This window comes from Prenolepis imparis, unplaced genomic scaffold, assembly GCF_030444845.1.
Source record: "Prenolepis imparis isolate NDT839.2.m4 unplaced genomic scaffold, iyPreImpa1.0 SCAF_4, whole genome shotgun sequence".
Taxonomy (NCBI): domain Eukaryota; kingdom Metazoa; phylum Arthropoda; class Insecta; order Hymenoptera; family Formicidae; genus Prenolepis; species Prenolepis imparis.
The window spans coordinates 13,528,420-13,555,106 of record NW_028141162.1 but is presented as its reverse complement, the minus strand read 5'-3'; the positions used below and the strand labels follow the sequence as shown (position 1 = coordinate 13,555,106).

Below are 26,687 nucleotides of genomic sequence, written 5' to 3'. Positions count from 1 at the left end.
ATTTTTTAAAACGGAAAATGATAGCATTTTGTTTGTAGTTGTTTGTAGTAACAATAATTTCGTTTGTAGTTTTATCAATTAATAAATAAAGAAATTTTTTTAATGACTCGCACCCGACATTGTGATAACGCAAATCCGCTTGCACAGTCTTCTTTAGAATCGTTTGTAGTTGTTTGTAGTGATTTTCCTTTCGTATGTAGTTGAGCGGTTCAAAAGTTATAAACAATTGTTTAATCGTCCAAGAGCTAACTTTGTCAATTTTTAAGATTTTTCAAATCCGCTTGCGCAGTCTTCTTTAGAATCGTTTGTAGTTGTTTGTAGTGATTTTCCTTTCGTATGTAGTTGAGCGGTTCAAAAGTTATAAACAATTGTTTATTCGCCCAAGAGCTAACTTTGTCAATTTTTAAGATTTTTCAAATCCGCTTGCCCAGTCTTCTTTAGAATCGTTTGTAGTTGTTTGTAGTGATTTTCCTTTCGTTTGTAGTTGAGCGGTTCAAAAGTTATAAACATTGTTTTGAACCGCTCAACTACAAACGGAAGGAAAATCACTACAAACAATTCTAAAGAAGACTGCGCAAGCGGATTTGCGATATCACAATGTTGGATGCGAGTCATTTAAAAAATGTTTTTTATTTATTAATTGATAAAACTACAAACGAAATTATTGTTACTACAAACAACTACAAACAAAATGCTATCATTTTTCGTTTTAAAAAATTAATTTTTAAAAAGTCGGGTGCTAGGTTCACATAGCTCGATATTTTAAATATTTTACACAATGATGTAAATGTATTTAATACTTTGTTTATAAGAGTAATTAGATTAATTAAACATCTTAATTGTTTATGATTCTGATATAAACAAAAGCTATGTATATATCAGCATCTAGATATAGGATCTATAAACTTAACTATAATTAAAAACGAAAATTTGTAGCTCTAGTCAAAAGAAGTTCCATTTTATGTAGATCATCATTTTAATACAACAATTTTTAATTAATATCTAATGCAAAATGTTAGAAGAGAATATATTAATCACAGAAATCTTCTCATCAAAGGGATATTCTCTTATATTCCATCATACTTACTTAAGATGTCCATCAAAAACAAATTTTCGTACCTTCTCTACTTGATTTTATCGCAACTTATCGATCATGACATACGATTAAACTTCCAAGTGGCGTCGTGTTAACGCAGATTTGAATAGACTAGCAGGAGTTAATTATGGACGAGTCTACCCCAGGCCTTTGACGTCCTATCTCGCTTGTCGTACACCCCTTTCGATTCCGTTCCATTTGCGTTAACTAATAGGACAAACGCCAACTTTTTCCATAGACTCGAACGCTAATTGACGTGATACTTATTTTTGCAGCTTCCCTCAGAAAATTGACTTTTTAATATGTTTACGCTATAGAAAAACATATTAAACAACTTTCATCATTAGAGTAAATTGCACAAGATACACGAGATAAGGATAGTTTAATTAAATTTTTTTCATTACGTGCCGCTTTACCTTTGTCTTAATTAGTCCGTTAAAAAATTTAGAGTTATCTAGAAGCTTTAAATTTTCTAGAAGCTTTCTATGATGACTGGCCGGTTATTTAATAATTTAAATAAAATTTTATGTGTCAATTAGAATGATAGCTGTCTATTTAAGCGGATATTTAAATTAATGTGGTAATTAATAAAGAAACTCTAAATTAATTTATTTTTATTATTAACTTTTAATTCTAGTTATCAACGAATATAAAATTATTCTTTCACTTAGAATCGTCGATCATAGAATTAATCACAGATAAATTAGTTTAACATTAAAATAATAATTCTCTTTCTAAAAAAAGGCATGTTATTGACATTATTGTCTCTTTTCCGCGATGCTGATTGGCTGGCTCGATTCGCGTTGTGCGTTGTATTTATTTATAGCATCTGTCATCGCGAGGGTTAGCTGTCATCGCGAGGGTTAGCAGTTTGACAGTTTGTCCAAAATAAAATTTAAAAATATTTTTAAATAATATGTTATAATATACTTTAAACTCGATTGATATTTTTGACAGTTATCAGCTGATTTTTATCAAAAAATATTAATCGCGGATAAAGTAATTATAACATATTATATTATTTACAAAATATTATTATTTTAATTATAATATGTTGTAAATTGTAAATAATATAATATGTTATAATATATACTTATATAATATATATTTTGTCCGCGATTAAAATTTTTTGACAAAAATCAGCTGATGACTGTCAAAAATATTAATCGAATTTAAAGTTTTAAAACATATTATTATTTTATTTATTTTTATTTCGGAGAACTTCACAGCGCTTTATTTCATACTTATTTTGTGCATTAAAAATAAGTCAATTATACAGAGTATCGACCTTTCTCTTGGAAATAAAAATTCTATTATGCTGTAGACTGTTTCTTAATAATACGCACGCTGTATATTCCATTTTCTTTATTTAATCAGGCGTATACGAGCTCACATTGGCGAGAAAATACTTGTAGGAAAGGTCGATGCACTCAGAGACCGCATTACATTTTACAAAATAGAGTATTCTACCTTGAATCCGTGCCTTGTGTGATAACGAGAAAGATCTAAGGGAAGTTTATTTGCGGAATTCTTGAGGCTATGTCGAGCCCTTTAACATTGCCGTATTTTGTTGGCGTTGGATTATTTTTATGTAATCTTACAATGAACCAAAGCTTGTTCAAGGAAATAATAAAAACAAAAGAAAAGAAAATATTTCATCTTTTAGTTATTAAAATTGTCTTCGTCGGAAATTCTTCGCGAACTTATTGTTTATTTCGCGATAACACGAATATTATAAGAATAAATACTCTGAGATTTTAATTTAAAATTCTTCTAAACTAGATTACATTTCCTTGGTTGTCATCTTTTATCTGGGGAAATAGCAATTGCACGATTCCATGCTATATATTCAATTTAAAAGTATTGTTAAATGCTAGATTTATTTAATATCTACCGAAAGTTGTAGACAATGTAAAACTTACTCTTTTCAGTAAAGAATTTTATAATTACAATGCGGAGAATATAATTGTTACATATATTTTTTTCTATAATTTAAAAATAAAATGACAATTTTTTTTGTACTATATTATAGAAAAGATTTTGTAAGCGCTTTGGCTATTCTTTGATAATTCCGGATATGTTCTACTTAATAATGAGAAGAGGTAACCTCAGGTTTTCCCTCTCGAATACTTAATGAAATCGTCACGAGATTTCCAAGAATCGAGGTGAGTCGTTCATTCTCGAGGAGTTACTATCCCATCCCTGTTTTTCCCACGGGAGTAATATCAATGAGTAATACGACTTTCAACTAGAACGCATATTTAATTATGATTCTGAAAATTTTCATCTTTTTCTAAACATTTTTCTAACAATTATTCGTAAATTGCTAATCATTTATTTCTTTTATTTCTTATTATTATATTATTATACCTAATGAATCCCTAATTTTTTAAAGCTTAAAATTTAATATTAATTAATTAATAATTTTGCTTCTAACAAGTGTCTACTCATCTACATTTATTCAGCAATATTAATATTTGTGTATAAATTTCATATAAATTTATGTAATTTTGTTGCGCCACGAAAATTTCAAATCTTTCTTCAAATTTCACTAATAAACTTTCTACTATCCCATCTAATACTAATAAAATCCCATACTAATAAAATTTCACTAATAAAATAATAACAATGATAATTACATCGCAAAAAAAAACAAGTAATTAATAATAGACACGATATTAAAAGTTTTACATAAATACTTTTGGCTTGTAATTAATTGAGATACATATTGTGCACATTTTGTACAATAAATTTATGAGAGAATCACAACAAAAGGCTATAAATAAAGAAAAATCTAACTAATTTATCTGTCGTAATATGTGTACCCAATTATTTATAGATATATATACAAAAAAAATTTATAAAAATGTTTATATACTACAATGTAAATTTTTTGAAATTATATAAATGGCACAATTTTTTCTAACAATATAAACTGTCGAATTTTCTTCATTTACATCGTTCACTCGATACTCCCACGTGCACCGTATTACTTATCGAAAGGATGAACCCGTTATCACGATAGCAACGTCTCGAGTACCGTTCCGGAATTCTTAATGAAATGGTCACGAGGTTCTTACGAATCGATTCACCCACGTTCAAATATATATATCATCATTCATTCTTACCGTTTCTTAATCGCTCCTTTGGGAACCACCGTCTGAAGAAAAAGCATAATCGTGAATGGAAATCGCTCAGACGTACGATTATGAATATATGTACTCAAAAATGCGGCAATAAAGTATTGAATCAGTGCAAAAGTTGTACTAACTGTTGAATGGCGCTAAAGTTCATAGAACATTTTTGTATTTTTAACATCTGAAAGTTCGAATATCCCGAGATGCAAGAATATATAACTTCAGGAACATTATTTGCGAATTGCAAAAGTTATAAGAGAAGTCTACTCGTCTATAGATCATCGAAAAGAAGTTTCATTCTGAATTCTATCTCGAGACACGATTCTTGACGAAAATCGCTACAGCAAAACCAAATACACGATTTAAGAGACGTTCAATACTAGCATTAAAGTTAGAAAATATGCTATCAAAGTTTTTTCGTGCGCGTAATTGTATCTAGTCGAAGCGAACACATAATTTCTCAGCTGCAAACATTAGATGTAAGACATCACGATACTCCCGTCAGATCGATTCACGCTCATTCTATACACCCCTTATTCCATTTTCGCTCTTCTAGTTGCTTGCAATCTCACAGAAAAATATGATTTTGAATGGGATGCAACGGGGCAATTCTACGAATATAAGACGGTTCAATGGTATACATAATATAGTCTCAGTCACATCCGAACGACGAAGGATTGGTTGGAACACAGCCAGTTGGCCGCAACCCAATCCGTTATTTCATTCTTTTCGAATCCATCCTCTGTACCACTCGCCTCGTACTCACTATTCCCGCAAAATCATCTCGAGTGCATCCGCGCAGCATCCTGTGCCACACCCACTATTGCCATCGTCATCGATATCAAAGAGTGTTTTGTCTTTCGTTTCGCCGCATAAGTTAAAGAACACACTGGATATGAGGTCTTGCTTGTATTTTCATTATCGATAACGGATTGCTTATGATATAACATATTGCAATTTTACGTAAACTGGCATTTTAGAAAATAAATAAAAAGTTCAGGATAAAAAAATCAAGTATGGAGAGTATAGAGAGCATGGAGATTATAAAAATATAGGGGTTGAATATTATTTGTTGTATTCTCCCTTTCTCGTAATTAAATAAATAAATTTTATTCAGCAATATAAATTTTTTTAGCAATAATATTATCTTACTTTAGCTATTTTTTGTTATATAGACGTGTCCACATCTCTATTTAAATTCAGAAAAGGCGTTCTTTATCTACTTTTGTTGTTACAAATGTTATCGAAACAAATTACTATTTATAAAATAAATATGTAATCTCTAGTGCTATAAAAATACTCATCTATATTAACTTTTTTTGCAAAAAAAAGATAAAATAATAAAGATTTATCACGTGCAGGTTGAACCGAGAAACAATATAGGCGGTTTAGTCGAATATTAAGAGTCTAAGAAGATCCATCATTAAACTTGCATAAACAGTGTCCAGTTTTTTTTCGCGTTGCGTTATCACGTTTTATCGTTTTCATTTTCGCGTAGGCTATGCACGCGAAAAAATGTTGAGAAACAGAAAAATTGATCGACCGTTTACGTTACTTTGTGCGAACGTTCGTTTAACGTGCACGCTCACGAGATACGGCAAACAAGAGAGTAATAAATGAGCGTATGAGGTAAAAGACCACGCAGGCATATTGATTTTGCAATGCAAGCGTTATCCTCGTTCTCATCCATACAATCAATCTGCCCGATTTTACATTTAATACCGCATGTGTGTTACAGTGTTAAGGAACTCTTAGATTTCAGTAGAATTCGCAACTTTTTTGTCCTGCGATTGATTAATAGCACATTTAAAACATCTCAAGTTTTTAGAAGAGGAAGACTTAAATCATAAATTTAATTCTAGATCTTGGTTACTATTATTTATCGTATTATTTTCTACGCTTTATTACTATATCTCACATACGTTATAGATATATCTTTTTTTATATTTTTAAACTTTTTAATAATGTGTAAATTACAGAAAAATTCGATAAATAATAAAATAAAGTAATGAGTGACAATTTATATAAAGTATTTTTTAATTATTACGATATAAAATTAATGGTTGCAAAATCTCTCTAGAATATATGTTATATTATATTAGTATTAAATTAATTTTCAATTACTAGAAGTGTTTTGCAAAAAGCAGAGAAACGGTTGATTACCACACGGTTTTGTTTTCAACAGATTACAATTTGATGGATGTCTGTGATCAAAAAGTGTCGAGATGTTATTAATATAGTATTAATGACTTGTATAAAAATTAAATTTTGCCCGAAGCTAAATATAATATAATAATTTGTGAATCATAATATTCATTAAGGAAATAAATCATACTTATACTCAAACAAGAATCACGGCCATTGATTATAATCAATGATAATTATCATTGTTAACTACCGATATATTTGCTATCATCAATTACAGAAATTAATAGGGAAAATTTGTGGTCGCTCGAATAAATATTGCGCATCATGACAATGCTGTCGCCAGTGGTTCCAAGAAATTCCCGAATTTTGTATTCAACAAACGTTTCATTACGCTTTTGCTGTACTTCGTACTTTTACTTGATTTGTTTGTTGATGTCCTGACGATAATAATTAGAAACTTCCCTCAATTGCGCCAATTATCGCGATGGGACGGGAATTCTGAATTAAATTGCCGTTTCGTCTAGTGGCGATGAAGCTATTGTCAATTTGAGACTCACTCGTATGATATTACCTTCGTGGATGTAATCGCGTTATCTCATTATTGCCTGACATTTAACAGAGTCTTTCCCATCGAAACAGTTTGCAAAGATGTTCGCGGGATTATTCTGTGACTGCGATTATGTCGACGTTTCAAAGTGAGAAATGACTTCGAATTATACATATAATCAAATTCCTTTTTCTTGAAAAATAAATTCTTTAGTAGAGATAAAAAGACAAACGTAAAAATAGCATAGAATAGACATATATATATATATATATATATATATATATATAATATGTCTTTGTATATTTAATGCATAGTTACGTAAAAGAAATATAGTTACCGTTTAAGTTAATGTTTAACGAGATGTACGCTCGTGATTTCAGTAGTTTAAATAACCATTAATGTAGCTACGTTTTTCTTATTGTGAGAAATTTCCTGAAATATTAGCTAACGTTACGCTGCTGTAATAATTAATTCCTAATAAGTTCGCTCATTTAGTTAGTTATTATATATTTTAGAATATAATATAATATTATTTTATTGACATTATATATATATATATATATATATATGTATATATAATTTTAAAGAAATATAATAGGAGAAACGTTTATTTTCTCTCGATGTGAACAAGACTACGGCTTATTCTACGCCATTAAACTTAATCAAAGCCAAACCAGTGGATTGGCAATTGCATTTCCCGACAGATTAATATGGAATAACTCTTGTCAGACTATCGCGGAAACGACCTATTTTCAATATCTCGCAATTACCACAACCGCCAATTTCTGTTTTGTACCGTAAACCGAATTGTACGCTGTGAGTAATATTCTGGTTTTCCACGATTATTATTGGTATCGATAGAAATGTCGATTTTTTATTATTTGCTCGATTTTCTAGTTTTTATACCAAAGATTTAACTATTAAAGTGATACTTTTCATAAAAAAAAATAAACGCGAGACTCAATTATTTATAATTAACTAGCTAACTCGATTTAACAACAATTTTGTTTCTCAAATATATATTAAATCTAAAATTCTTAAAAATGTCGATGTAATAATTCTAGAATTACAAAAAAATGTAATACGTGAAGATCTCATCAACCTATATATAGCGTACCACAATTGTGGCAAGATATATCTCTTGATGAGCACTTTAATCTCGGTGGTAGTTATGCAGTTACGTTCGCAGCAAAGGCACATAATTGCATATTGCGCATAATGCGTACCGTCGAGAAAGGCACAATGTGATGAAAACCACAAGAGTGCTCTAATAAAGTATAAAGTATTTAACCTACTTACGGAAAATTTATCGATTTCCATCCAGCTTCTTACTATGACTCACTTTTACACGCACATATATATTAGAGAAACGAAAATACTTCATGATACATAAAAATATAGAGACAAAAACTAAATATTACACATATGCCAACAACGTTTAAAAAGAATATGGACACATATACATATTTATATATTTATATTGTTACGACCGCTAATCAATATATCGATATATCTCCAAGTGTCGATTTTGTGTCGCGCGCGTTCGATATATATCGATTCAGCGATATTGCATTTATCGAAACAATTTTAGTAACAATTTTAGTGATTTTAGTTTCTTTGATTAACCAATCAAAATGAGTAAAAAATTCTTTATCCTCATTGGTTAATATGTTTCTCTAGCGCTTATCTGATCGCTATCTAAGCGTGTGAGTTGGTACCCTTGACGCGCGCGCTTGGCGCGCATTTTTGTGACGTACGCGCTACTATTCACATTCTTGGTTATTCACGCGGCAGAGCTCGAGTGTGTGCGCAGCGGCAGGAATCGCTCCGTCCCGTCGCGTTATCTCCTTCGAAGAAACGTAATCGCAACAAGTATCACGAGATGCGGAATACGATCATTTCTCAATAAGCATCCAACAAAGTGCTTGATAAACTCCTACGCGTCCAACAATAATACGTTGTACCGCGCGTACGGAAGGAAACTTCGAAGCGAACGGCGTCACATAATTAGTACGTATAATCGCAATTATATATTTAATACTTTAATATTTATTAATTGCGCGATACACAAATCCAATATTTGCACGTCAGTAATTAGTTGGAAAGCATATTTCGTGAGATTTATTCGACCAAAGTCTATCGCGCGACAATCGACAATGCTATATTTTTATCATATTTTTATCATATTTTTATCATATTTTTATCATATGCGGGCGAATACTTATTCTTAGTTATTAAATATAGATATATTTTTAAATTATATGATGTTAAATTATAATATTATATAGATGGTCACTCTATAGAATGCGGGAACATATTTTTCAGCCAAAATAAAGGAAGTGTAGAAGGTGTACCTAGGAGCAACAGGTGTAGCGACGTCACGGGGGTGATGACGCGCGGCATCAATGTGAAGTTGGTTCCGATTCTCGCGAACTTTCTTCCGCTCTAGCGTCCATTTGCCGCCAATTCGTGAGACATCGCGTACATCGAACGTATCGTGCAAAAGTATTTCGCATTATTCTTTCGTTACAGTGTAATAAAGTGCGCGTCGCGTGTGTATGTAACATCGGGAGTGTCGATTAAAGTAAATCGTGCGTTCGTAGTGATTAGTATAGTGCGCGCGTGACTAATTAACGTGTGCCGCGAAGGAGAAGCAGCAAAGGGACGAGAGAGGAGGAGCCAGGGAGGCATCGGGCGACAGTGGAGCAACGATAAGGTACTTAATTATTTATGTATTACTTGCGAAATTAATTGTTTGCCTTCGCGATACGCGCAGCACACTTTGTGTGTAATTTTGCATTATTGTGAATTATAATATTGTTGAAGTACTTTTAAATAATATTTTTAGAAATATATGATTAAAATACATAATAAGATATTTCTAAAATTTTTAGTTTACATAGTATATGAAGAAAATTATTATATTAAAGTTTTTACTTGTATCTTTCAAGTATATATGTATATCTAATAAAATAATTTATATAATATTTCTGAGAAACATTCTTTATATATGTATATGTACACACACATGCACACAAAAGATTTTTCTCATAAAATATATAATTAATTTATTACATATTTATTTAAAAAGCACACATACAACACGTAAAAAGTACAACACAAATAAAAAATTCAATATCTATAATAATCTTCTGAAATTTATTAATTATTTTCGATGTTATTATAATTGAATATATATATTTTTTACAGATCAACGTTTGCACCACAACTGATTAGTGAGCACATGATGTTGCACATCAGATTAGTGAGTACATAATTATCTTTTATTTCAATTTAAGATAATGGATCTCTGTAAAATAATTATATACATTAAACAAAATTATATACATCAAATAAATATATATATATATATATATATATATATATATATTGTAAAATATCAGGAAGGATATTATAATAAAAGAAAATTATAATATTTTATACAGAAATCTATTACTTAAAATGGATAAGCTAAGACAGATTAGAGCTAAAATTTAACCCTGGAATATCCATCTACAATTATTTGTCTATATATATTTTTTTTACCAAGATATAAGAATCGTAGGAACATAATTACAAGACACCATTTAAGACCACACATTAAGGATAAATTAATAATATTTGGATAATTTTAATATCTAGTTTTAATTAAAAAATTTTAATTAATTAAATTTTAATTATTTTATTAAATATTATTAAATATATGAAATTTATAATCAATTATAAATTTTTGAAATTATTGCTTAGATAAATAATAAAGTATAAAAAAAAGAATATTAATATAATTATAAAAAGTAAAACATTGTTTACTTACATCTTTTAATATAAAGTTTTTATCCAAGTTTTTCTTCATAATAAATAAGAAACATTTTTTATATTATTCCTGAATTATAGATAATGAAGATCAGGATAATAAGATTTATGATTGCAATACATGAAATAAAAATAAATTAATATCTATGAATCATATGCATTCTTGACTTCCTATATATGTAGAATTGCTTTCAGGGTTAAATATTAAATTATACAAGATAAATTATAATATATAAGAAAATATATTCAAATGTGTTTGTTAATATACATATATATTGTATATGTCAAAGTATATATAATATAAAAGAAAAAATATTTCAATTTTTTTACATAGCATATTTTAATTTATTTAATAAAAACCTTAAATTATATAATTATTATTCATTATGTTTATTTTTACAATGTGCGACAAGTTTACTCTAATTTTTCATAGCTTATCCATAATTATTATCAACTTGACTTTATATTATTTGGAACAAAAATGACGTGTGATCTAATAAATATTTGGCAAAATAAAAGAATTTTTCTATGAATTAGTTTAAAGTTTATAAATTAATCAAAGTATATCAATTAGGCATGTCAGATATTGAAAACTTATTGAAATAATGTCTAACATCACATTAAAAATTCTAAAAGTATATTAATAATATAACAAGATATTTATATAAATTAAAAATTTTTATAAATGTATTAAACTCATAAAAAATTCATATTGACATTAATATTGCGTGGAAAGTTTATTATTTCGGATCTCACGTCATCTCTCCTCTGGCGCTAATGATAAAACTAAACTTTATATAGACATTATGATCAATTGTGAATTACTGATTAAAATTTCTTTTAACTTATAAACTTGCTTATTGATTTATTGACACGTTATCATTTTGTCACGTAATTTGTTATCATTCTTAATGAATATATTAAAACAATATTAATCAAGATTGCGAATACATTTTATTAAAAATAATTAATATCTTTTTTATTTATAAATTATAAATTTTACAATTTATTTTAAAGTATGAAAAGTATTTTAATAATTATAAAACATTTGAGATATTGTAAAAAAAATATCTACAATTGATTTAAAAACATTTGATTAATTAACAAATTTTCTAAATTAATTAAAAATATCTAATATAATATATATAATGTAATATCTAGTAGATTATATATAATTTTTTATTAAATTTTAGTATAGTTGCATCAAAATCAATAGATTTTTATTTATTTACATTTAATATTTAATGTATGATATTTCACATTTTTTTCGTGCTTATTTTCTAAATATAATTTCTTGTACAAGTGTATTATTCGAAATTTAATATTTATAAAAAAAGCAAGTTAATATATTAATATTGATATAAAATTATAATGCTATAAAAATGTACATAAAGAAAGTTAAAAAAATTAATGTCATGAATAAAGCAATAGACGTGACAAATTGATAAAGTCTCAAGCAATGCATAAGTATAATTTTTATATTTGTAATGAAAGATTTGATATTCTCTTCTATATTGAAATCAATGTAAGTATAAACTTTATATGTGATTATATAGCTAAGAAATTAATTATTGTTAGATGATAATTAAATTGCCGGATGTTTATTAATGTATTTGAGAAAAACAAATATTGAAAGAAAATGTGGCTTGTAATTTTTGATTATACACTATCATAATTTAAAATTTATTATTAAAGTTTTAAAATTAAAAAGAAAAGTGATAAAAGTAATTGCGTATAACATATATTTTAATTATATTTTATATTAAATTTATTTTAAAAGATATGAGAAGAGAGAATATAAAAGAGAAGAATTTTTTGTAATATTATCGACTCTATTCTTCCACATTGCATGCGCGCTTATACACGCAATAATTATGATAATCTTTTTTTCTTAGAAAATATCCATTTTTTAATAAATATAAAAATATAGTAAATAAAAATTGAAATAAAAATTGAATAAAAATCATTTTTCTTATTTTTTTAAATACATTCTTAAATGTTAAAATATTCTAAGTTTGATGAGATGTGTGCGTGTATAAATTGACGATTATATTAAAAGATCAAATAACTTTTATTCTCTTTACTCATATCATTATTATCTTCTATTGTTCTTTTCAAATATCCAACATACGAAATTGAATTTAACAAATCAAATTACTCGCCACATATGATGAAAATACTGCCAGCAAAGGCAAAATCATAATATAGAATACTATCTTGTATCAGCCTTGTTGTTATTCTTGTGCTATAATTTATTGCGAATCATATATATATCTCTATCGTATTCATTCTGCATACAGAATAAATTCTACTCGATTGTATCTACGGTATCTTCGATACTGTTCGCGCTTGCGAGACCCGAAAACCACTTAATATTCGTCAAATAGAATAAGGGAAAGGCGGGATAGGCGGGTGGATTTTGTGAGGAACAGAAGGGGGAGACAGGATGGAAAATGAGAGGTAGCAGTTGCACTCGGAATTGCATATTGGCGAATCGGACTTTCGGGTACGAGTTGCCACCGATATATTGTCGACCGCTCTGGAAACGCGATCTGTTCTCTTAATATGTAATTACTAGTAAATCAAACGGCCCGACCAAATTGATTTAGATCCCAATAACCAGTGCCCAAAATGACTAAAATCGGCACAGATAGTCGACCGCATTCCGTCCGACAAAAGATGCGCTTGTTAATGACAGTTCAAATCGCGAAAATGTTTTTGTCTAATAATTGATCGATTGCTCGTTACAGAATAGCTTGTTTTAATACGTTCGCTGCTAGTGAGTATGCTAATGCAATATGACGTACTATGTTACTATGTATATATACTGATTTCTTTTAATATTTTCATAATATGTTTATACATCATAAATATCAAAGAAACTACTGTACACATCGCAAATTAGTGTAAAGAATAAGCTAGCAAAGAGAAAGCATGCTTTAGCATGGAATGGGTAGCTGCTATGACATACATTGGCATACATCATAAATAGCGAATGTGTTTATCCAGCATCATATACATAAAAGCATATTTATTAGTTTTGTTACTCATTATCGCAATTAATCCTGCATTTCTTAATTTAATTCTGTAAATAATTAGCAGTTTTACGTAAAATTTTAGATTTATTTATATTTTAACATTCTAAAGAAATGATATATAAAAATTATATATAATGAATGTTAATTTTATCAGCAATGTTATCTATATATTGTTATTTAGTCGGATCAAGCTTTTGTAGAAGAGAGAAACTAGAGACGCGTTAATTGCTTGAAATGCAACTATTACATTTGAGCAAATTGATCTGGGGGGTTATAATAGCTGTCTGTGATAGAACAACTGAAACCTCACCCTTCCTTTATGCGAATAGATAACCGCACTTGGGTGGGTTAGATAATTGAAATATCATGAAAGACGTCGGTATGCTTGTTGGTTTAATCGCAAGTCTTGGTAATGCAGCATTGTGTACAGTTTCGTTGAAACAATCTCATTGACACTAAACAAAGGTATTTGCAGAGCATAAACGAATAATTGAGAAATTAAAAGAAACTGCAATGATTACTATCGGCATTTTTATTCAAACTTTATTATCTTTTTATTAATAATTATCATATTAAATTAATTCTTTTATAATTAGGCTATAACTAAAAATAGCTAAAATTAAATAGTATTAAGATAAACGAAAACATTTCGTGATTTCTATTTCAAAGATTTATTTTTTATTTCCTATACATTTAGAATTGCAATTATCACAGACGCGGGGTAAACTAAGGAAATATATAAAATATTTTGTTTGAAGTAGATTCTAACAAATCTTTTGCATCACATTCTTTTATAGTCTTTGCTCTTTTTTATTTTTAGACAATAATAAATCTCTACGAATTTCTATAACCTATTTAATTCTAAAGGAAGTCTTATATTCACTTTCAACTTAATTAAGAAACTTCTAGATTGAATAATTGTGCGATGTTCATTAAGGAACAGAATAGAGGAAAGCGTTAATCCTGCTAATCTATGGAATCCATGTATAATGAATTCTCTATTAATTTTCTAGTTCTAGGAACTGATAAAAAGTCACACACCTTGTCTTTTTATATAGATATTTAATTGGTACATACATCATATGTATATATATTTTTTAATTTAGTATAAGAGTTTTAATTTAGTATAAGTAAATATAAGAGGATATATTAAAGATATTAAAATATTAGATACAATAAAAATATTTTAAGATTATTACTAAAATTGTGCTATCACTCTTATAAATTAGAAAACTTTTCTCGACAAATATAAAATTTTTATTTAAGTGTATATAATGGATGTGAGCATATTGATGCGATTATAATAAAGTTTATAAAACTATTTATAAAAATTAGATTTAAAGAAAGAAGAAAATGAAAGACAGTACTTTAACTTATTCGTATAAAATCGAGAAATATTCATATAATCAATTCTCATTTAAATTTATATTTTCATAATTTATTTTCTAGAAAGTTAAAACATTTTTATAAAAGCTATCCACGCATGTATCATTATTGCTTCATAATTTTGCCACTTAAGCTCCGTAAGTTGAATAGCGGAATCCGTAATTGCATTCATTTTCGGTAAACTGCCTTCGACTAATGCTATAAGAGACAATAGTTTCGGTCACTTCGGCGATTAATCTCTAATACGAGTCTCTCAATCGGGCCGATTCGGCGAATTTACGCGCACATTACCCGCAACCGAAAGCCGACCGCATTCCGGAGCGTGTTTGTTGACCGAAATGCCGTAAAAGCTTAGGCATATCGAATTGACATTCATTATGTATCGGAAAACACAACACGAGCGGTTAAAATAGAGAGGGTGGACAGAGGGGCTGCCAGGGTACAAAAGAATAATGGGTGAGGAACGATTGACGGACTGGTTTGCAATAGAGTTTAATCTGCTTTGGCTTGAATTTCAAAATACGCGATGGCTAATGCATATTGCCTTTGGCGCCACTCCAAGTCGCCTATGCAGTCGAACTCCCTCTCTCCTCTCCCGGCCTCGTTCGCAACTACCCTCCTGACCCCTCCTATATATTCGTTCTACCAAACTCTTCATTATATGTGTGCCCTACTATACTAACCCCGTTGTCATCCCTTCGCGGCCAATGTAAACTCGTTTTGTCATGCATTAAGCGCGAAATGTCGCTCCCTCCTTCTCTTCTTCTCTTACACAATTTATCTATCGATATGCCTATATTTGCGTCCCTTTTATCTCTCTCCTATTCCTTGTTTTCTCGCCTCAAACGATATTTATGCCATATTAATCGGATATCTCCTTTATATGCGCTTGCATCTCGCTTTCCTTCTCCAAATAACTATCCCCCTACACTTACACACTTCTCTCGTTGCCGTGTCCTGTGACGGTGGCCTAAAATTGCGGATGACCTCGCGTTTGCCTGCAACCAATCCCGGTGGTTGCTTGTGTGGCGGTGAATCTTGGCGCGGGTCATTGATGATCGACTCGTATACATATATATGGACCGGTGCGGTCGTTTATTAAATTTAGTGCAAGTAATACCAGCATTCTATTAATGTCTTCGTGCCATTACGTTATTAAAATGAATCTGAGACTCGGTAATAATAAAAGAAATAAACAAACAAAGAGGAATTTTTCGGAAAAGAAAGCTAAATTATTGGAATTTTTACAGAATCGTACATCCAATTATGAATCCCATTTTTATTTCTTATTACGAATTTGACGGATAAAAAAAACTGTATATTAAATAAAGGTATTTATTTATAATATTTAAATTAATTATTTATTATTACTTATTATTATTTTTAACAGTATAATATAACGTAATACACCATAGTAATAATAGCAATATTTCTTATGCACCCTCGCACGCATACGTACCTCTTGCGTGATATTACTAGAGCCTAGGGAAGGATAATTTCGATAACTCGGCCATTAACATCTAATTGAAAGGATGCGAATCGGCGGAAGGCAGAAAATTGCGCAAACGAGAAGAGATTCGATTACTGACGATCCCAGTATCGTATCGAAACGAACGAAATGCGCTTAATATACTTAGGATCGTTTGTTCCACTGCTCCGACTAGCGATCCGAATCAGTCTCATCACGGCTTATTCCCGTCCGGAAAATGGTCGAAAATTGCTTTTTCGCATGCACATTCATCCGACAAACGTCAACCAGTATTTCGTTCTTTCGCTTCTGTTTTCAATGGTTGTACAAAAAATAGTTTTTGCTATTTTAAAACATCGCAATCAGTTGAATTTAGTTTATCGCAGTGTAAAGAACAAATAAATGAGAAATTATATTTTTATTATAGTCATGTTTTCAAAATTATGTGTTTTATGCGAATTGCGTGAATTTACATTAATCATTTAAATTAAAAATAAAATAAAATAATATGTTTTAATTAAAATATTATAAATGAGTTTATTCAAAATCAATATTGTCGAGGAATATCACAAAAATATTCTTTTCTTTTTTGTTTGTTCAGAAAAAAAAAATATATATGTACTTTAATATATACATGTATGCGAACAGTCGGTCATGACAGGAATGGACGGTCGATTGCGCGACGGTCATAAAATTTTTATAAAGCAACCCCGTCTTCGCGTATTCTATGATGTATCGGAATCTCAAGGCTGAAAGAAACAAACATTTCTCTCGGTGTTTTTGAACAGCAAGGTATGCTATTTTTTATCGTCAGCTAGCAGGAGTCTGTTCCCACTTATAGTGGACGAGATTCCGGTAAGTGCACTAAGAAACAGACGTTCTATCGCGGTCAACCTCCAGTCCCCCGGCTCACCCTTTGACTTGCTTCCAAAATACAATATAGTGTGGCACTACTTCAGCACTTTAAGAGTGTCGCATATGTAACGAACGTGGAAAATGTCAACTATTTCAAGAAAAACAATTTTTCTAGTTACAATCAATAACTTTTTTACTTTCCTATAATTAGCTACATAAATTAATAGAGAAAAATCAAGATAAAAATTAATTTATAATTTTATATGCCGCATATTTTAATATGTATTTCTCAATATATATTTTTTTATATGCATGTATTTTATATATTTAATTCTTCAAATTTATTCTTTTATATATTAAAATTATAAATTGAATTCTATTCTGAATTTGTCACGAACTATAAGTGAATTTTACATGCAAGAGATATAATAAAAAATTCTGAAAAAAATTAATCAAGTGAATAAATATTCTAAAATAATATTTGAAAAATTTTAAGCAGAGTAAATTGTTTTGTATATTTATAACTTTCTGCGCTATGTGTGAATTAAATGGCTGCAAAGTAAAAAAGAAATACTTTTGTTAAAAATAAATATTATTGAATTCAAAATATGCTATATTACTAATTTAAATTAGACATTTTTATATTTATATTATTAATTTAATATAGATTAACGAATAACAATTAAAGAATTAAATTTATTAAAATGTTTTCTGTTTCGAATTTCAAGTAGCCCATACAATAAAATTTGAAATACGCATTCTATTGAATCAATCTTCAAAATCGATAATTCGCCGGCTCTTAATTTTTGTCTTAACATATGTACAGTAGTTTCTTCAAACCTTAACAAATCCAATACGATAACCTGTTAATGCTCGTCGACGTAAAATGGATGGGAAATGCGCGTGTGAAAGTAGAACGAAAATCATTTAGCCAAGTACGCGCGATAGTATCGATAGCCAATGAATTATCTTGCCCTCGCACAATGAATCACCCTGAATTATTGACAATCACGGAATTGTATTTAAAAGGATCCATTGCTGTATATCTACTGTTATCTATTGTTATAAGAGAATCCAAGCGAAATTCCTTATTCGCATTACTTAAACTGATTAAATCGTATAAAAGAGATATGTGTTTTGATAATACTTGCAAAATCAAAAAATTGTTATAAACTAATGATTTACAATATTTATAGGATCGTTGTGTATGTGAAATCAGGAATTAAATTATTAAGTTTTGAGAGATTCTCATTTTCCTTGAATAAAATAATCATTTTTTATCAGATAATGCTATAATTCTGTGAACTACGTATGTATCTATAAGAAGAAGAATTTATAAAAGTATTTGATTGTATGCATATTTATATACAGGATGGTCCTCGTAAGGGTCATCATAATTTTTAAGGCACTTACGATAATCTGACAAAAAAGTTATGAACAGAAATTTATCAGTTTCTAACCGACAACAAATTGCAATAATAAAAATTAGCCGAACATTTTTTATTTGATAAAAAAGCAAGATCTGTAATAATCCAAATAATCAAAACGATCAAAACGATCAATTCAAAATGATTATTATATCAAACATTCACACGATAAACTGATAAGTTTACTGATCAGGTAACCTAGCTAAACTACATATTATGGACAACATAAGGTCAAGTTGTCGAGTCTGTTTATTATTTACGTTTCTAGTAAACTTCCTCGATAGCGGAGAATTACGCTTAGCAAATTTAAAATGGTTTATTGAGTTGTAATTTAAAATGATATTATATGTACTCATTGAATTTGTTTTACTGTCATCTACATTACTATTAAAAAAACATGGTATTTTATTTAAAAAAGTTAGGTATGCTTTTCTATCAAATAAAAAATATTCGATCAATTTTTATCATTGCAATTTGTTGCCAATTAGAAACTGATTTTTGTCCATGAAATTTTTTTGTCAAATTTTTATAAGTGCTTTAAAAACGATCATTATGAAAATCATACTATGAAAACCAACGCCGCCTAAAGTGTTTCCAATTCGTTCGTAACACTTGCTATATCATTGTCACGCAATTTTTCTTTAACAGTAATATTGCCGCGAGTATTTCGTTCTTTCACGAATAATACGAATAATGATTTTTATTTACACTGAATTTGTGGGATATGCGAATGCTGGGTTTTGTGTGTGCTTCGCGAATTTGTGTTTCCCGAAGTCATCGACGTAATACGGAAGCGGGAGGGTGTGAGTTTGCCTGAAATATTAATTCAAGACGTTCGCATGGAAAATAATATGTCTACTAAACTATTCGCCTTTCTTTTGATCCCATGTGGAAGCATAAAATACGGTTGTATTCGCATGTAACGTTAGACGTACTGTGGATGGGAATCGCGCGATTAATCTTTAAATATAAAATGGCAATAAATCGTCGCTTAAAACGCGAAACGTACTGTCCCGTGAGAATTCGGCCTATAAAAGTATTCGAATGACGTTAATCGATATGACAAGCTGTAAAGTCTTCCGCGAATATATCTGGCGTTAACGCAATGAAAAAATATGTTTATTCGCGCAAATATAATATCTTAGGAAAAAAGACTTTGCCAATTTTGCAATTGCTGTACATACTCAAATCTATTTTTAAAAATACATCTTTCTTGAGCTTTAATTGTCGAAAAAATTATCGAAATATAAATTTAATAAATTCTGCATTTCTGAAACTGCAAGAGAATTAATTCGGTTTATTCAAAATATATAAAATTCTTATCTCATAAATTCTTTAGTTATATGATTTTCTGGTTTTTATAAATATATTCATGTTTTTTTTTCTTTTAATAGAATTATTCATTAATTTTAAGCTACATATATACACGTAACAATATTATAATCTAAATAGTAGGAAAAATTAATCTTGTTTTTTTTATGTTAAATGCGTGAAATGTTCACACTGATATGGCAGCTTTTTGGAGCTAACCGCACCGAATTCTCTTGCGTCGCCAGCTCAACACTTGAAGTGCTGCATTTTATTTAAAAATGTCAACTTGTAAAATGTTGTTTGCAAAAACAACTTAATTTCTGCATGTTGTTCGAGCGTAGCTTATGACGTGTAAACCGATATGCTTCCATTTGCGTTTATGCACCACTGCAAAATCCACGTTTCCGTTATCCGCAGGATTAACTCATCGTCGTACAATTTTTTACAATTTACTGTTTCATGCATATTCGCGTTCTTTTTAGTTTGTGGATTAATAGTGGATTAATAGTAGTATTGTGATATGGCATTATTATTGACAAATTATTGTTCCTTTCTATTTTCTTATTTTTTATTTATTTATTATGTCGGTATTTTATTCATATCACATATTTACATATATATATATATATATATATATATATATATATATATATATGCTTAATCATCTTATCTTTTTTATTTATGGCTGATTTATTCAATATTTATAAATATTTTATTTACATAGCTTTAATTCGCAAGTACAGACAAAATTAGGAGATATTAAAATCGTATTAACTTATTAACTTATCTCTCATTATTTATAAAATATTTGTGTCATAATTTATAAATTTATTATTAACAACTAAAATCTCATTCTCTATAATTTTTGTCGCGATGCCTTTTAAACATAGCAATAAGCGTGTCACCAATATTTCGCGTCGTCGAATGAATACACTTTGACATCTCGACAGACATTCCCAGAGAATAAACGCGCGCATCTATCACAATTGATATGCGACCGAGTGATTCGTTATATTTTTCTACACAGAACCTTGCCTGTTTTGTTGGAAATTCACCTAGCTTGTTGTTTTCACATTCACGGCAATTTTCCGAAAAAAAAATCATCAGCGCGCGCGTTCTAGCTCGGGCCATTCGCCGCGAAATGAATTTTTGCCGCCATCCCTCACCGTTCATGAGTGGTCCATGAAAAATTGCCGGTTTGACGGATTGACGGACGAGTAAGTAAGCGTAATATCAAACAACGGTCTACTCTTCTTCTTAGCGACAGCCTGTAAGAAAAACTGCAAAAGCATCGAAAGCTGTCACTGCAGACAGATTGTTCTTGCTTTAAGCTTTAAGCAATATCGAGATGACTGACGGTTAAAATGACATAAGAATCGTTCACATAAGAATTCCGACTGCTTTCTTTTTATATCTTTTTCACCAATGTGAAGAAGAGTAATTCAAAGTAGTTATATGTAACTTTCTGACTTATATATTTTTGCAGTAAAAATATTATAATATATAATAACTTTAGATTTAAAATAGAAAGAAATTTTAGGCCAAGTGGACGAGCTAAAACATTCGGGTGTTAGAAAATTAAATTTGTATATATATTATTTAATAGTAAACGTTTCGACTGTACTCAGTCTTCTTCAATACAAGAGATATAAAAATCAAGGATGATAAGCAAGATTTGTGATAAAATAAATATACATTTATATAACTAACGAAATGGAAGATGCTATGTCAAAATATACATTAATTAGCCGTTTGTGTCATTAGAAATTATAAATAATTTGTATATTAAAAAGAAGTTTAGATAAAAGTTAGAATAAAGTTTGGTTATTGGACACATGTTTAGGCGAAAGAACTGTTAACAAAATTCGTCGTTGCAAAACAAACTTTATTCTAACTTTTATTTAAACTTCTTTTTAATATACAAATTATTTATAATTTCTAATGACACAAACGGCTAATTAATGTATATTTTGACATAGCATTTTCCATTTCGTTAGTTATATAAATGTATATTTATTTTATCACAAATCTTACTTATCATCGTTGATTTTTATATCTCTTGTATTGAAGAAGACTGAGTACAGTCGAAACGTTTACTATTAAATAATACATATACAAATTTAATTTTCTAACACCCGAACGTTTTAGCTCGTCCACTTGAAATTTCTTTCCATTTAATTCTTGAATTCATACGAGCCTAACTATTTATATATTTAAAATAGACATTCTTAAAATTACTATTAAAATTTAATTCGTGCAATGTAGTTACACTGCTGTGTAATTTAGATTTTGCAAATTTTCGCATTACTAACACACTATCATATTAAGTTCATGCAAGTGAACTCGAGGTTCAGCTTAAAATACATAAGCTCGAGATGAGTTTAAAAAAAGATAAAATTTCACTTTGTAACAGTTACTGTTGATCCTTTTTTATACGATATTTGATATTTGGATGGTGATTTGATGTGTGACACGGAATTCATAGGGGTCATCGTTAACATGCTAAACAGAATATAGGATCGAGAGAGCGAAATAGCCTAAGAGCATTGAAACATCTGAATGAATAATCGTAGAATGTAAACTAAATGCAAAAAAATGTGAATGTGCATAATTTTTGATGAACCGCTTGTAGAATATACTCGATGTTACGTGAGAGAGTATTAAAGAAATTTTCTCTTAAAATTCAAATGCGGACCGCGTCGTGCGGAGATATTCAAACACTTTTAAATAATTAAATGTGAAATTTAGGTAGTTTTTTTTTTCTTTTAATATCATCTGTCATGAGTATAAAGGCTATAATTTTTAGGAAGCTCGAATGAAAAATACAATATATGGCCGAATAAAAATTTAAGAATCAAAAATTTGATTTATTAGATTTGCTTTGATAACTTTGATTTATTTTACACGCATTAATAGATTCTTAAATCGCGTTAAATTGTTTAATATGTCGGCTATCATGAAGAACTGATAGATATCTTTATCACCGAATTAGTCTTACATTGTGCGATTAATCCGACAAAAACGAAAGTCGGGCAATCAAAGTCGCAAATCGACGAGCAAAGTTTTTGTTAGACGACCGCGTAAAGATCGTACTAGTAAACGTTTCACTTCACCGGCAACTTCGCCAGCCATTCGTTTCTACTAATGCATCGCAAGGCAAAGTTTTAATTCGACAAATACGACGACGATGGCGACGGACACTCGATGCATTACCTACTTAAAGACAATGATGTGGCCGCAAGGCTTTTTCCGACAATGTATTATCCCGTCGGGCGGAGATATTTTCCTTGATTCCCTCTAAATGGTGGCGGTGGCTTTGTTTTTAATGCGCGTGACCCAGTTGGCCCGGCGCTCCATTTACCCATTGCACGTTGCATCTACCTCGATAGCTTAAAACGAATTTACGCGGTGCATTCGTGATGATCATCCTGGATGAATCATCGGGAGGGAATGCGTTCGGGTGAGTTCCGTTTTTCTTATATTACGTTACGGATGTATCGGGTAATAAATTATCGCGTTACAGTTAGCGACGTGGCTATAAGTTAATAAGAAAATGCGAGAAATATATAATGAACGTTCAACGTACACGACAAACTTAGCATTCAATTAGAGCTTTCGCGTAAATGAACCTTCGAAATTTACCGTCGCGCTTTTCAAAACTCGATATGCGACAACGCTGGTGAGGGCTGTTTACTAATTAGCGACATCTCAGACGCGTTCGAAAACGGTAGCAAGTTCGCATCATGTGAAACACCATATGGTCTAATATTGGCATCTTTTAACAACTCGATATATTTGTTTAGTAAATTATTTTACTGCATCTGTTATAAGTAAAATTTATTTTTAAATTACTCATTGTCAACGTGCGATACGTGGTATCAATATCGCATCACCAAAAAGAAAAAACAACAATTATTATATACGTCTCTTTTTCATATTGAGTTAAACTCTGTTCTTCAGCTAGCTTGGATAGAAATAAATAATATCCTGAACCTATCGCACATTTCTTTTGTGGAGTCATAGATATTAGAAGCGAAACCAAGTGAAATGGCGATTTGCCTATGTATGGAACACTTTATATGTACGGAATATGCACGATAAAATTGCCTCGGAGGTATGCACGTGGAAATCTGTACGTATAGATGAAAAGTAGAGCATGGGAGAATTGCGCCGTGACGAAGCGACAAAGCAGTTAAGTGATCGATCAGTCCTTAGGTGTGTACACCATCTTTGCGATTGACCCCCCGCAAAACCCCCCTTTTAGGTCACCATTATATATTACGTGGTGTCCGTGCTACATAATAACGTCGGATGCATCGCATAAAGGCGTCGTCTACGCGACGGAGACCGATTATGACTGGGTGCATGCCCGACAAAACACACGCTGCGGCATGTATATAAAAAGAGTTCATATACTCGACTTCGTTCATTGCAACCGACGGTGCAACATGCGCTCATCTCACATCAAACTCATATGGTTTTAGTAAATATTAGGCCACTGCAAATAACAAAATTTTATACTATAGTTTTTAATTAAACTTTAACAGAAATTGCACCGTGGCTAAAATTAGGTATAAAATATCTAATATTGAAAATTATAAAGTTATGAAAAATAACTGTGCTGAATTAAAAAAGTATTTTTTATTAAAGCAGCATTTTTTCTCTACACAACCAAAACAGTATAACTATGCAGAATTTAAAATCGAAAGAAAGTGCATGACTTGTAGAAAATATTCTTTAGTATAATTATACCAAAATATTTCTGTTAATAAGATTTTTGCAGAGTTGCAACACAATCATCGAATTTACGACGAATAAAAAGTGTATACAATGTCGAGCCATTTGTAATTTCAACGAACAAAATAGAAAACAGTGAAGTACGTATAGTAAAATGATTATATTTTGCATTTTCTCCGTTTACTTTTTGTTGAGTGAAGTTTTTTAATGGAAGTTTTCATTATCTCTCTGTCAGTGAACGCAAAGAGCGAAAATTAAATAGCGGAAATTCTCCTCATCCGGCGTGTAAATAATTCACGGCGTGAGCAAATTCGCACTGCGAGAAAACACGCCGAGACTCGCTCTAAACTAAAATAATTCAACGACATTGTTTTATCGATCAATTTGCAACTCACTTGAAGCGTAAGCCGTCTTTGTAACTAACCCGATGACCTGCAGTACATTATATGGTCGCACATTGACGTTGGTACGGCATGTAAACGCAACTATGTGATAGACGTTGTATACGATGGTGCGTTTATAAACTTTCTCACGCATGCACGCACACAATGCATGCCGCTCTCGCGAATAGATTGCATACAAAATAATGAAAAATGATATAACGATGATAACGTTGCCATATGACTAACCCTTCACGTTTAACTAATTAACGTACACCATAGCGACATGTTTATTGAAAAATAAATTCACAATTGTGATGCACAGACATAACACACATTCACTTTTTTCGTTTCTCTTTTTCTTTTTATCATAAACTCAAAGATTTTTTTATAATAATAAATTGAAAACATTTTTTGTTTTAAAATACAATAACATTTAATATTCTATTACGATAAGTTGTTTATAATTTTTAAAAAATTATTATTACAAATGTAAAATTTTCAATTTTATCTTTCTCACGATTGTGTAGATTGTGTACTGTGTATGTGTCAGTCTTCTTTATATTTCTAATTTATTAGATTACGTTTTCTAAATAATAGAAACATTTCTCAAGTCATGATAAAATTACTAGGATGTGTATATATTAAAACAAATAAATATTCATGAAATTAGCAGAATATTATAAGTCTGATAAAAATTAATGTATATTCTGTTGCATACTATATTATTATTACACGAGATAAATATTAATACATATATTTTATGTTAAAATTTAACAGAACGAAAATTAAATTATAACTTCGTACGAAATCGCTTAAATTGTATATATGGAGAAATATAATAATGCTTTATGTTTTCTTTTTTTTTACAATAATTGTGTTATATTTTAAATTGCATATCGTGCTGTGTGTTTTAAAGGACTGCTTTTTAAAATAAATTACCATAAACTGATTAATCGATTTACTCATGGTGCATCGTGACCGTATATTACTGCTTCGCGTCGAGCCCGCAATTTAGTATTATATTATGTGATTACAACCATGTGCAAGGGCAACTATGTGAAACATGTTTACATAATCGATACGTGTGATTTCGGCATATTAGTAGCATAAAGCATATATATGTATATAAAATTTCCCCGGACCATGGCTCGCGCTGACGTTATATCCTTCATTAAAAATTGGAAATTTCACAAAAAATACATAAAACACGTCGTTACGATTGACATTATACAATTGGATGCATTTTAACATTCGCGGATAACATCAATAAAATATTATTGCAAATTATTATAATCTTATCGTAAGTAAGTAGTAATTAAGGCTTTTAGTGTCATCAAGATA

General features: G+C 29.9%; 1 protein-coding gene and 1 long non-coding RNA gene across 3 annotated transcripts in view; one reads left to right on the top strand and one right to left on the bottom strand.

The window, feature by feature from the left end:
* Nachra7 (nicotinic acetylcholine receptor alpha7 subunit) overlaps window positions 1–26,687 on the bottom strand; it is a 194,245-nt gene that overhangs the window by 22,440 nt on the left and 145,118 nt on the right. The gene's annotated exons all lie outside the window — the stretch shown is intronic.
* Window positions 8,612–26,687, top strand: part of LOC145935306 (uncharacterized) — a 173,623-nt gene continuing 155,547 nt past the window's right edge. Inside the window, exons 1-3 of the long non-coding RNA XR_014425195.1 lie at window positions 8,612–8,938; window positions 9,254–9,644; window positions 10,139–10,193. This is a non-coding gene — a long non-coding RNA (uncharacterized LOC145935306). The remainder of the gene's footprint in view (window positions 8,939–9,253; window positions 9,645–10,138; window positions 10,194–26,687) is intronic.